Source organism: Rhipicephalus sanguineus, chromosome 1 (genome assembly GCF_013339695.2).
Source record: "Rhipicephalus sanguineus isolate Rsan-2018 chromosome 1, BIME_Rsan_1.4, whole genome shotgun sequence".
In the NCBI taxonomy this organism is placed as follows: Eukaryota; Metazoa; Arthropoda; class Arachnida; order Ixodida; family Ixodidae; genus Rhipicephalus; species Rhipicephalus sanguineus.
The window spans coordinates 102,239,858-102,254,217 of record NC_051176.1 but is presented as its reverse complement, the minus strand read 5'-3'; the positions used below and the strand labels follow the sequence as shown (position 1 = coordinate 102,254,217).

The window sequence follows — 14,360 nt, the reverse complement described above, 5'->3', positions numbered from 1 at the left end:
TTACCCCCCGAGCATTTCTCCCCCGTCTGAATACCCCTTTAAATGTTGCTGCTGTTGTTGACGGTTGCGTTCGTGCCGCACTCAGTTCCGACGCGTAAATATATGGCGCTTACCTTTTGTGGTTACGGCATGCTTTTCGGTTCGGGCAGAAGAAAACCGGGGGCACTAGAGATGAGGGGGGGGGGTGACTAGACCTGCGAGAATAAGAGCAGGGTAGAACCACATCGGCTGCATCGCATACGATTCTCATTCGTTTTTTCCATCATTCTGTAATTGTATGTTGTCGTCATAGAGTGCATACACCACAAAGAGAGAGAGAGAAAATAATTTGGCTTCTTATAGAGGGCTCAAGCGTGTGCTCTTCTTTTCCTGAGCAATCACCAGAAGCTGATCACGAACTTGATGCGGATGCGCCTTTGTGCGCGCTGGCGCGCCTTTATGAAAGACCGTCAGGGTGCGTCGTTCCACGTCTACATCCTCATCGCGCATTGTATGACCTGAAGAACGTGGCCGGTTCAGTATCGGTATTTTAGACGACCCGCGAAGTTAAATCGAACACTGAAGCGTGTCCATCGGTTCGTATAATAGCTGAGCAACGGCAACGAAACAGGCGTCAGCATTGGGACTCGAACTGGCTTCCCTGTATTAGGCGCAGTGCAAACGCTTCTTCGCGGCGCAAAATTTCAATATTTTATGTGTTCTATACGCATTACAAAGTGGGGGAAGCCCCACGCAGTTTACTGAATGTAAACTGGCTCACTGCTTGCGGGAGTTCGGAAGGGCGTTGAAGGAAAACAAACGAACTTGACCCTTTAAAGCGTACACACGGAGCAAACTCCTTCAGCTGGAAACAGCAACCAGTTACCAAATAAGTTGAAACGGAGGGCACGTACTAAAAGCACGAGAATGTGACAGTGGCGATACTCAGTACGTGCCCTACGGTCTTGATTGATTTATCAAGCGCATGCGGGCATTGACGCATTGTAAGCACACGTGTCTTGGTATTCGAGCCTCTTCCCGCGTGAAGCAAATTTACCCTGCCGTTTACCCCCCCCCCCCCCCCCCCCCCCCCCCCCCCCAAGACAAAATCCTGCCGACGCTCATGATCCCAAAGTGTGCTATATACGATATACATGGGCGCTGTAGTCTGTTTTGTACTTCAATGCGCGGAACGGCGTTTTATTGCAAAGATAATTGGAACAACAGTGCACTATGGCTGCAAGTTTGATGGCGTATATCCCAAAATCCGGGCCGCCCTCAGGTTCCATTCCTAGTGGATATGCCTTGAAAGCTTCCCCGCAACGATTCGTGACTCGCAATATGTACTATAATGTAATTAATCATAAAAGGCAATTAGTTAGTCCTAATGAATCATCAATTAGCGTTATTTTAACATTTATAGACGTTCGCATTACCTGGAATGTTTACTTAACTTTTTTTTTTTCTGGTCGAAAGTTCTATTTCTAAAGATTATGTATATTCCTCGTTGAAACTCCTGGTACAGTCTTTCCCATCATCCCTAATTCGCTGATAGAAAAGGAGCGAATAGCTTATATTAATGGGGGTATCGGAGGCAGCTCCCTCCTAACGTGCGCACGTAGAAAAGACGAAGCTCGATGTGAAAAAAAGAAAGGGAGAAAATTGCTAAAACAAAATTTAACCGTATTAAGTGCACGTAAAGCAGCATTGTGCAAACGAAGCCGCGCGAGAAGGAGACCACCTGGCCACGTTTTACTTAGCGCCCGCTACAACGTTTTGTCGCATTTCTTCGCCTCGCTGAGGTGTCTCTCCATGCGTGTTAAGCTCCCCGACTTGTTCATACGCGCAAATTCATGCTGGAACGACAAGAAGAGCCAGGCCTTCCGCCATCTTTCTCGACTCGCACGCGCACGTCCGTGCCAGTAGCCGGCAGCTGCACAGGTGGCGCACGCTGAGTGACTTTTCAACTGGCCACGGACTCTTTGTCCACAAAGAGCTTGCTTGCGTGACGATGCGACCCGATAAACGACAGTCGTCGTGGCACGAATGCACACAAGACGAAGCATTCAACGCGAAAGGTGCTTCACGCTTTGACAAGGAGGTTAACCCGCCGGACCAGCCGCGCCCCCGATGGAGGGACCCGTTAGACGATGGCAATCTGCACGCCGCGGGCTCCGTTCGTGGCTTCGGCCGGTCACGGCTGTCGAGCCGGGAATGTGCGCGCGTGGAAAAATGCACGCAGGGCCACGCGGTGGGCGACTACCGTGCGCGGGGGCGAGAATATGTCACGCGTCCATCGGCATCCATCCTTTCAGTAGGTGCCGCGACATCGGGCCGTTGACTCTTAAAATACCAACGGCCCATGACGAAAGGTGCACGAATGTGACCAGACGGCTGGCGCTCTATGTGCTTTCGTGTGAAGCGTTTCCGCCAATCACCCAATCATTGGGGACAGCTGCGCACGAAAAGTAGCCGCCCCAGAATCAGCTTAGCAGCTTGTAGGTCTCACAGTCGGGTAGCTCCTGTCATCAGGTGTTTTTCTTTTCTTTTTTGTTGAAGAGAAGAAGCAGCGCGTACGACACTGACAAAGTGAGAAAGAGCAGAGTCTTTCTTACTTTGTCCGTGTGGTACGCGCTGTTGCTTCTTTTCGTAAACACGCAACAACCAAATAGTCCAACGTCGTTCCATTTTTCGAGTTTACCTCAGTGGCTAGGAAGCTATTTATTCGTAGTGCGCTCCCACCGGCAGCTCATATTCACGGAAAGGTAAATAGTGGGTGCTTGAGGACGGCTTCGGATGTCAGATGAAACGCGTCATTATGCTCTTTAGCAAGGCGCGCCGCCCTACAGATTCGTGCCGGCCGAATGCACAGGTGAGCGAAATCTTCCCATACATTGTATACTTGGTGCAATATTAGTCTGACGTGGGTGGCGACGGTGTTCCACCGCGTTTTTCGAATGTCGCACCGATCGGTACATGGGACCGAACCGCAATCTTGAGCGCAGTTTCTCCCTCCCATATTTTTTTGTCATCTGCTGCGCATGAAAGTGAAATCACGGTAGCCGGTGACCCTCTGTGGTAGCTCAGCAGGTAAAGTGTCGCGCTGATAAGCTCGAGGACACGAGTTCGATTCCAGGCTACGACAACCGCAATTAGATGGGGGCGAAATGCAAGAACATCCATGTACTTACATTTCGGCGCACGTTAAGGAGCAAAACCTGGTACAGGGCAAGATGGCGCATAGCTTTTGGGAAAGATTAAGCGCAGAACAGACACTCACAAAGCCGTTAAGGGTGGCCAAAGTTAACCCGGACTCCCCCGCTACGGCGTGTCTCGTAATCCTGTCGTGGTTTCTGCCCGTAAAGCCACCCAAAATTAGTATTACTAGCAGCCAACAATCGATGCAAGCTGATACGATGCGTGCTATTTATTTCATCACAAAATATTTTCACGATTTTTGCTGTTAGTCTGCAGAGATTTAGGAGTCTTCCTGCGATAATCTCCTTTCGTTCCTCCATCTCGCACGCGTGTGACCAGCCATAGGGTAAGGCTGATGCTCAGCCGGAAAGTATTATCCATTTAAGGCTGGTTTTACATGTGGCCTCGTTACTCGTGAAGCTCTGCGTGTGGCGTCTCAATGCCGCGGATACAGGAAAACGGAAAGGCGAGTCTGACGTTAAAACACTGACGACCATGTCCTAAAAGGAAATGAATGCGGCAATGCCACGGCAGGGCATGCAGGGTTTCATGCTGGCGAAAACGTCGTTGATTTTTGAACGGCGAAACAAAAACTTTCCATGTAGGTGTAGTTTCGTGAGACCACCGAAAGGTGAAAGGTGCCTCGACCGTAGCGAGATAAAATGAAAAAGGTCTCTGCACATTTGGTGAGAAAATTCGTTCATCCGTATTCCAAAATATATTATAGAAAGGTTTGCACAAGCAAGAATTATGCAATAATGAATAGTTATTGCGGCATCGGTGCGACGAAAACTTTAATAGGAAATTTTAGCTCGTACGTATGCTTTTTAACGTTACCGTGTTACCGTAATACCGGATTGCGTTTACCGTGTTACCGGAACGCATGTTTTAGCGAAGTTTCAGCTTCCCGTACGTAAACGTTTACGTACGTACATACGTACGTATACCTTTATGTTTGCGCAAGCCACTAAATGATGATGACAACTGCATTCAAACTATATTTTAATTTAGATAAGATTCAATCACCGCTGCGGCACAATCACAATAGAGGATAGAGGGAGTAGCAATACCGGGTTACCGGGCGATGGTGTCGACATCTTGTGACGCTTCGTGCAACCACAATCATGGACACGTTTGTTTTCGCCAAGTGTTTTTGAGGGAAAAACGGATTAAAAAGGCAACTCATTCGTAATTAAGCCGCTGCAAGGCATTTAAACCAGATGTAGAATGCACCACGTTCAACAAAAACAATTTTGTGCTTGTCTGGTACATCTCGTCCCCTCTAAATAGCACCACCTATCCGCCATCTCAGGGGCTTTAGGCCTCTCACGTTTACGGCTTCGGTATTCTAGGTCACTCAAGCTTCGGTAATCCGGATCAAACAACGTTGTCGTAATTGGCGCTCGCACGTCGGCTCATTTTGACTCGGCGGCTGGAGTCTCCGAAAAGCAGATATCGCGAGTAGCCGCGAACGAAGGTGAATTCGCAAACGTAAAACGTATCCGTCGAGTAGTTTACGTTCCGTGAAAGCAAGTCTACGTTCTGTAAAGGCCCGCAGATTCGCACATTCCATCCTGTATCCGGTACACGGTAACGTAAGTATAAGTACAAACTAAATGTCCCTAATATCAAAGTAAAATATTTTATGAGTGTTGTCTGGCTCCGCTATGTGAATCAAGGAAACGAAAAATGACCCTTTTGTGATGTCTCAAAATCGTGTCAGTACTCCTTGATGAATACCGAAGACCAGATGAACGATGTGCGGCAGCCGAACGTCTCTGCCACTAAAATTGTTCCGGTCATGCACTCGGCAACGTTATGCGAAGGCGGAGTCACCGGCCGTCCGGCTCGTGACGTCAGTGAGGAGTGCGCGCCCATTCGTGCAGGCTTGTGTGCATCCGCCTTTGAGGAGCATTAACGTTGTGCCCGACCGCTCCACACCGGTGCGTAAACTTGCTTTTAATTTACGTAGCAGCTGTTACTAACGGCTGCCTCTCAGCAGTTGTTAATGTGTGGCAGCAGTCGTTTAGTTAGAAGACAGTTTTGGCTGTGCATGGACGGTTATATTTTTGCAAATCGTTGGCGCGATAATTCCACAATTTTCGAAAATCTGTAAGTAGGCTTTGTCGCAAGCTTTGTTTTCCAATGAAAAATACTCGCTCACAGACTGCTTTTCTCCAGTAGGTCTAGTCTCCCGGCCCCTGCCTCCCCCGACCGCATCAAGAACGCAAAATAAAGTTTCGTCTTTCTCTTTCTGTCGCACTACAGGAGCAATCACTCCTCCTTTCCTTCCCAGTGAGAGTGCAAGAGCACCACAACGTGTGTGGCCGCGCTCATTTAGTTAGAAAGTAGCTTTGACCATGCATTCACAGTTGCAATTTTGCATATCGTTGGCTCGATAATCCCGCAGTAATAATATTGTGGAGCAGCTGCTGAGAGGCAGCCGCTACGAACAGCTGCCATGTAAATTAAAGGCAGAATTTAGAAGCTTTCTTTCTGAGAAATCGATATGGATTTCCCTTTGGCTTCGTGCTTCAAGCGGGTGGCTGTCTTGTTGCATCTTGTTTTTTCTGTTGCAATGAGTAGCTAACGATTCGCTTATCACGGCTGGGAAGCTCGTTTGCTCGAGCGCGCGACAGTTAATTATTTGGAGATGGTTTTATAGCGCCCAGTCTCAGTTTCGGTTTGAGCGAGCGCCGCGTGCACATGAGCACCGCATTGACAACTCTTTTCAACGAAGGTTTCCTGGGGTCCCGGAGAGGTTGCGAATATGCGTGACCCCCCAAAAATGCGCTGCCGAGGTAAGGACGTCAACCTCCCAAGCAAGACTGACCCGTCTTTCCGCTGAATAGATCTGCGAGGAGAGAGCGCTCGCAAGGATCGTGGCCTCGTGGCGGCCTACACAAAAAGGTGACGGCAGGTTATTTGCACGAAAACCCAAGGCGCACTTCGCGTGCAGTGTCGCGACACGCACTTTAGCATCGATTTTTAATATAGATGACGCACGTGTGTTCATACAAATCTATCCCACAAGTTATCTCGCATGCAAAATTTTGTGTCAGTACTCCTTTAACCCTTTCGGCACCCTCCGGGATTCCGCAGAACTCATTTGCAATGCCGGTCCTTGAGGACACGCAGGCGCGTAAAGAATGTAATGCCAGACGTTCATTGCGCTCACAGTAGTTCTAATTCGTCGTGTGGAAACATTCAGTTCGATTTAACTAGATGTCAGGTGCAGAATGAATGTCGACACTCGCAGGATTCTCAAACGCTTATTGCAAGGGACAAGGAGAAGGGAGGTTGCTGTTGCCCTTTTCTTTTCCTTCGGGACAAAAGCTAGTGGTTCAGGCGCTGGCCTTTGACGGGCGAAGAAGGATGGCGCTTGTTCGCTCTTCAAAGAGAAGAGCGCCAAGTCGGGGTAACGCTCTCCCCGTTCGGAAAAGCGACGGGTGCCTGGCGGCGCAAGTGCGCGCGATGAAAGGCAGGCATTCATGCCGGCTTCTCGCAAATATCGCGCATCTCGATGTTCGATACACGTGAGACGAATCAGCCAGTAGGAAACTCGCACCGACTGACAATGGTGCACTGATCCTCCTCGTCTACCAGTCTTCCCCGGAAACAACCTGCTCGAAAGTCGAGACGCGACAGCACAGAAAACGGAGAGCGTGATGAGGGCGTCGAGACGCCGAGAGCGCGTTTGCAGCGTGGCACACGGCCGGCCTAGCGACACATGCACGGGCGCCACGATGCTGTCGCGTTCCCAATGTCACCGTGCGCGCTCTACGCGCAATTGGGGTTACCGAGCCGCGCCCTAAACTCCGAGGAGTCAGGCATGCAGGGGACGCGGGAACGGTCGGGGCATCGTGGCTGTTGGCGGCGCTGTAATCTCGGCGCGCGGGCGGCAGCTGGCAACCCACATTGATACTACGAGCCGTCTTAGACACGTACAGATGCTCAAGTGCCCTAGTGGTGGGTACGATAATGACGAGTTCTATTAAATGACGACGTCGTAGCTCCCACTCCGTTTTTACTGTTTTATTTCTCTTATTTCACTCTCGTCTCCTGCACCCGTCACAAACGCGTAGGTGTCAAGTCAGGTAGAAAAACTACGAGAAATCAAAAGATAACTTGGCCCCCACAGGGCGGTGCCTACTAACTTTGTTTATAGTGTACCGAGCAGGCAGGCAAAGGCGATCGATTTAAGCTTTCTTGCGTATACTGCAGTGTTCGCCATCACGTGAATCAACGTGGTGCATACAGTACAGCGAAACCTGCTCATCGTGTTAGCACATCAGTCACGAGTGTAGACTGTGTGTCGTCACGAATGTGTATATTTCACGAGTCAAGTGAAGACGTGCGACGTCGCTTTGATGCACCCAGTATGCAGTGAGCCCCCGGCGGTCGTGCAAGCTGCAGGTTCACGGGTGCGCATGCTCCGGCAAGCGAACCCGGTCGAAATCTATCGGCTCACCTTCACGCTGCACGAGTTGTTGGCCGGTGTTGCTATGACCCGAATATGGATGGCCGTGTCGAACACTGATGCCAGAAAATAAACTACGGCTGATTTTTTTTTTTTCTTTCCAACGTTTTACGACACCTACAGGAAGTGCATTATCTAAGCCTCAGCACCAATGGAGCTCTGCGTTCTACAGAATACTTAAATGTGAAAATCGCGGTTATTGAGTAACCACAGTCTTGCGCTCAATCCGTACGTTAAAACGACATCCTGCCCTTCCTTTCCCATCGAGCAAGTGCTCAGTGTTTCTGCTCGTACCTTGGCAGTAAAACGGAAAAATGCCAACGAAGAAAAACTTCAGAAACGAGTGTCAGTGAAGGTCTGTTCGAGACGCACTGTAAGATCCAGGCCAGCTCGGTTCATCATACTGCGGATGTTCCTAAGAATTTTCGGAAGTGAAGTAAAAAAAGTCGATTGTATTTTAGCAGTTGCTAAACTGCCTTCGTGGGCCAGTAATTGGTAAAATTTCATCAATTAGGTTTTTGACGGAAGTAATTGTAATCGGTTACATTTTTTTTTATAAGGCCTTCAATTTGGAACAATGAGAACGAAGTTTAGTAAGACGCACCATGAGCATTCGAAGTTATAGCTATTTTACATTACATATAATGAAAACGATGAGGCGCATCGAAGAGAAAGAGAGAGAGAGGAAAGACATGGAGGTTAACCAGATGAAGTCTCCGATTTGCTACCCTCTACTTGGGAAGCGGAAAGGGGGTGTAAAATAATGAAAGAGAAGAAGAGGAGTTTGTGACGACAGCACGCGACAAAAAAAAAAGAAGAAAGAAAAGTCACGACCGTAGTCCAAGTGCTACACAGCAACATTTTCTGCCAACAGTCACAGTTTGTCAGTCAGTCCGACTGCTTGAAGAAACAGCAACAGCGCCCTCAGATCGGCTCGTGTTGAAGACCGGGTAGGCCAGGGCCCTTGGATTTTGTATCGCAAAGCGCTCACGCTACATGTAATGTGTGCCCAGGCATGTTACTAGCCGACTAGCTGCTTTGTGCACTTCGCGAGCGCACACAACGTCTGCACAAACAGAGACTGCTTTGCAACTCCCCATTATTCAGTCGCCAGGCCGCGGCAGCTGACGTCCATTCAAAATTAACCCTGGCGCACTGGCACTTTCTATGCTGATGTGACTCACTGCACGCAAACGTGCACACAAAGGGCATATTCGTACACTTGGACAGCCAGCGGAAGAAATCGGCGGGCACGTGGAGGCCCTATTACCAAGGCTGAACTTGCGTGACAAAGACTCAGTCAAAATTTACGGGCGCAAGGTGCGGACTGCAATACATGTTTCTTTCTTGTTTTTTCCATTGTTTTACGCGCGAAAACCTATAAACTGCTTTATGATGCACGTGGAAGTGGCATAACTTGGGATTCGTTATGACCATCTGAAATGTGGTTGACGGGCACTCGATGCGCGGTACATGGGTGTTTCTTGCGTTACGTTGGTTTGGATTTAATCCGTGGTCATGTGCGACATAACCACACTGAAGGACGCAAAACAAAATGTCAGAAGAAACAGCAAAATGAGGGTCATACTTAACTTTTGAAATTTACGCTGAAAGTGCGACACTGATACTGAAACGTTTACCATGGATATTAAGATCTTCTGCCTTATTTGGGCCGTTGCGAGGCAGTAGAGCGCCTGGATGCTGCTAAATACTGTTTGTGACGTCACGGCTATAACGTCATGGTAAGTTGCTGCTTAAACTTCGAAGGGGAGAGTCTATTTGCACCTAACAGCTCGGGGTCACGTGACTCACGTTGCAACGTCACATATGACGTCATTGGTTAGAGCGATCAGCTTCAACTGGCTATGTCTTATTGTGACTACGTCTTCTCAAGCGATAAAAAAGAGGAAAGCGCGTTTTGTTGCCATCGTGGTTCGCGTGCACGAATTCATGTTATCTTACATTCTTGTGGTCGTCATCTACGCTGCGTAGTTCGTTGGCGGCTTGATTATGGTAGATATTGATAGTTCGTCATCGCTAAGCGATGAAGCAATCGTACGATCGCATCTCCTGGGCTTTGAGAGTGGCGAACACAACTGGTTTGGGTACGTGAAGACAGATCAAGAACTGGAGCACCTAGAAAGAGCCCCGGGCTAAATTCACTTACGGTCTTCTGCTTCTTCCTTTAGTTTGCTACATTGCGCCACGGTATCCCGTTTTCTTTTGCACCTCTTCATGCCGCGTCGCAACTCGACCAAAGAGTAATATTTGTTGGGCTTTAAAGCCCCAAGAGCAGATAAGATTATGAGGAACGTAGTGGAGGGCTGCGGTAATTTCAACCACTTGGGGTTCTTTACCATGCACTTAAATCTCACCACACAGGTCTCGAACATATTTGCCTCCATCGAAAACGCTACCGCCGCGGATTCCGTCCGGCGACCTTCGGATCACCAGCCAAGCACCATAACCACTAGATCACCTAGTGCTCGTCTCACTGGCGAGTCGGGTATGTTGCTGTGCGGGTACGTAACGCAGTACAGTACAGGCCACTGGTCAGCACACTGTACACCTGTAGACTTCAGAAGATTCCTTCGATGCAAAGCATACGGCGCTAACAGCGGTAGCAGCAAATGCCGGCAAACATACCTGTTACGCCACACAACTAGGGAGCCTATATGACCGCCCGTTCATATAGGCTGCCCTCGACAGCACTCGTTACTCTCATACCTAAGCAACGACACATGAAAAGTCCATGACGGGCTCAGTGGAGTGACTTCGATTACGCGGGCTTCCTTCACCGGGCAAGGAACCTTAATCCGCCAGGGCGCGCAGCTAGCGTGGAAGCGTGGACGACGATCACAAGAATGTAAGATAACTTGAACTCGAGCACGCGAACCATGATCGCAACAAAACGCGCCTTCCTTTTTTTTTTATCACCTGACCTCAGAGTACCTTGACAAGACGTAGTCACAATAAGACATAGCCAGTTGAAGCCGATCGCGTTAACCAATGACGTCATATGCGACGTTGCAACTTGGGTCACGTGACCCCGAGCTGTTGAGGTGCAAATACTCTCTCCCACTTCAAAGTGGCTTCGCTACGCGGCTCCTCGACTGAGAGACAGTTACTGTGTCACTCCCCCACCTTTCTATTTTCCTTTTTCCATCAAGAACCTCTTCTCTGGCGTAGGAAACCTCCCGTCGCGATAAAACGGTACTTTTCTTGTTCTCCTTATTGAGAACAAGTAATTTGCCACGTTAGAGCGTAGCGGTAATTTTATTATTTTTTTTTTTTCCTGTTTAGTGTCTCTTCGAATGATTGCTACGTTTCTCCTTGGAATCCAGGAGCTGGAACTGTACGACGGCGCGTACGGTGATCCCTCCTCCGCGTACGATTCTGCGCGACAGGTGCCAGGAAAAAGTGCGTTGAAGAAGAAGGCGAAAAGTTTGTAGCTGGAAAGGTCGTTCCTTGCCCGGCCTCAGAACGCAGGCACAGGGTACTTTCAACCTGACAGTTGATGAAAGAAAGAAAGAAAGACAAAAGAAAGCCTTTTTGGGCCAGTTCTGCGTGGCAGCTGTCTTGACTTGAGCGTGTGTAGCCAGGCACGCGAGTAGCTTCAGAAAGAAAGAGGACAAGAAAGAATGCTGTCGCGGCTGCGCAGTGCTGGCGTTCAACCAGGTTCAACCGTGCTCCCTCTAGTTTTGCAGAAGACAGCGCCAACCTTTCCTCCTCTTCAGGGACTGTGCAGCGGTGCCGGCCACAGGTGGAACGCCGCGGCAGGGGTTTACCTGCCGGAGAATTAGTGCGCAGCGGCGCAGTTTTACTCAGTATATGACCCACCGCACGTAGGCTTGGCACCGCAGTGACGTAAAAGGAACTGTCACAATGAGAAGCCGGTACGCAATCTTTCACTTAATTTCCAGTTCCTTTCCAGTGAAGCGTTGTGCCGAACGCATGGCACATCCTCAAGTTTTCCTCTCGATGTGTTTTTTTTTCTTAAATATCAGTGAAATTTAAGTGAAAATAGCTACAGCAAACAAGTTATGCACACTCCGTTGCACGGCACGCGTCCAACCCTAAGCTTTCTCCTTCCCACGTTAATCGTACCACAATCCCTCGATAGTTTTGAAGGATTATGATCGTACTGAGAATGCGTAAAACAGTAGAAATTTATACGGATGTCCCAAAAGCGAAACTTTCGAGCAGGCTCGATTATCAATAGAAAGGCTGGCAGGTTAACCAAGGACGTGCCCGTTTGGCAACCCTACGCATAAGAGCAGGGAACAATACACAGAATAGAGAGGAAAAAAAAAACGAAAAAACAACGAAAGGGCTGTTAATGTGCACACGGAACACGCGCCAAGTCTTTAGACGTGTTAAAGAAGCATGACACTGCGGTGCACGCTAACGTCATTTAAGGCAACAGGACGCTGTAGTTTGGTTAGTGCCATATTTAATAATCATAAAACCACGGCGAAGTGTGGACGGAATCACGTTCGTAACGCGTACGCTTCGGCAACGGTGCACACGCGGACGGCGAGCGAGAATTTGCCTGTGAACTTGTGCCACGTGCTCCTCTTTCCATCTTTTTTTTTATTATTCAACGAAGCGCGTTAGGGAAGAAAATAAAGAAAGAAGACAAAGCAAAAAAATCAGAGCGCGTGTCTGAGAGGAACCACCACAGGGCACGGTCCGCATGAGCGACTCCAATTATTGCCCGCCGGAGGCCCCGCATGGGAAAAGCAGTCCGGCGCTCCAAGGGCGATCGCCGAATTTTCGCTCGCTGTGTTCGCCGTAGAGGTCTAGGCCAAGCGCAGAGCCACCGCGGCTGCTCAAAGAATCTCCCTCCCTCCAACTCTATACTGCAAGTTCTTCCTCTCAACGCCCTCCTCCTCCCATCTCCAACACACACACAGGCAGCGAACCCCCAGAACAACCTTTTCCGCATTTGCCGCGGTCCCTGTTGTTGCACTGCCGAGAAGGACCATCCTATCCAGTCCTTCTGCCACTTCCGCGCGTGCGCATCTGTCCGTGCATGCCTCCCCCCCCCCCCCCCCCCTCCCAATTCCGTTCTCGTCGGTGGGGCTGCATAGTGAGAATGTGTATGGACATGAGCGGCAGCAGCGCCCGCCTGTGACTGCGCGATCGTGTGTGTACAGCTCACTGTTTCTCGGGGGATACCGTGCTCGAAGATGTGAGATGCCTCGAATCTTTCAAAAGTGTTCATTTGCCGCGCTCTTCGATAGGCTATTCTAGAGCTTTCACTACGAGGCTCACATCTGTCGGGAACGTCGTTATGTAAGAGCTGCACCAATTTGCCTCCGGTTTTCCACCCTGCCAGGTGCACGTTATGACGAAACGCGGGAAGTAAGTTACAGGCTTGAGAAACATGGGTATCCGGATACTTTACATATACGTGAGGGTATATCCCTACTGCTCCTTTTTTGTTTGTACGTTGTTGAAGCATTTGTGTTCATGCCAGATGCCATTAGTCCCAGTGGTATCTGAGCTGCACTTTAATAGCCCGATTTTTCCTTCTGTGTAGCAGTGTGGAATGTCGCAACATTTGGCGCAATCCCTTGTCGGAATTTGAGGCAAAACTATACGTTCAATAGGCGACAAGCATTGATAACGCACGTGCAGCGCCACTTTTGATGTACCAGGTCAAAATATGACAGATATTCAGAGCGAAGTGGCGGCTTGAACTGACGAGAAGTTGTTGAACCAGAAATGTCTCTGGAGCAGTTGCTGTCCTATAAAGGAATGTGCCCTTGTCCAAACGTGAGCTCCAGCGACGTTTTTCGTTCGTCCAGTTCTGGTAAGGCGGCCTTCGAGTATTTCTTCGTAAGGTGTTCGCCATGGCGTTTGGTGTTCAGCGTTTAGATGTCCCGAAATAAGGTTAAACAACTATTTTCGTGCCCTTAATATGCATAATGTGGCCTTCTTTACCATTTTTTTTCCCTGTGCAACTGATGCCGCTGTCCCGCACGTGTTTATCCGTAGAAAACTCTAGTGGTAATCAAACGTGGCTCTCTTCCTTCAGTCTTTCCCGCCAACCCCATAGCGATGCTTGCACGCGAAACCAAAACTACATATTTCATAGCACGTGCGTTGGTACGAAAAAAAAGAGAAAACAGACGATGAAAGACAAAAAAAAAGTCAGTGGATACGAATCTATTCAGCGTCTACTGGAAGGCGTCAGGGAAACGCTCAAAGCATTTTACTTATTATTGCCTTTTTTTTTTTTTTTGCTCATAGTGATCGCTGCAAGGGAACTGGAGCATAGCGCGCGTGATAACAAGAACTGGAAATCTCACGTGAAGCAGCGGCGGCACGAGTTGAAGTGGACGAAGCCGCAGGCGGCCCCAGGCCCCAAGAAAAAATACTAGATGGATTGCTGAGTTCTCATGAGAATGGACTCGAACTACACGGATTTGTCTGAGCTTCGCCTTATTGGGGGCTTCCTATGCTCTGGTAGCTCTATTTGATACAATGAATTTTCCACCATGGACTAAATTTAGAAGCGACGGCAAAAAAAAAAAAAAACGCCAGGCCTGCGCTGATACCGCAGCACAGTCACAGCGAAAGCTGGAAGAGCGGCGTTTCTAGTGCCCCCTGATATGGAATAGCCAACGAAGTCCCTCCTAGGGAATTTTAGAGCGCACTTCTCAGCTGACTTCAGGACTGTAGACGACCGCGGCAC

The 14,360-nt window shown here is 49.1% G+C and overlaps 1 protein-coding gene across 1 annotated transcript in view; it reads left to right on the top strand.

The window, feature by feature from the left end:
- LOC119394634 (acyl-CoA Delta-9 desaturase) overlaps positions 1-14,360 on the top strand; it is a 111,691-nt gene that overhangs the window by 40,388 nt on the left and 56,943 nt on the right. The window lies entirely within an intron of this gene.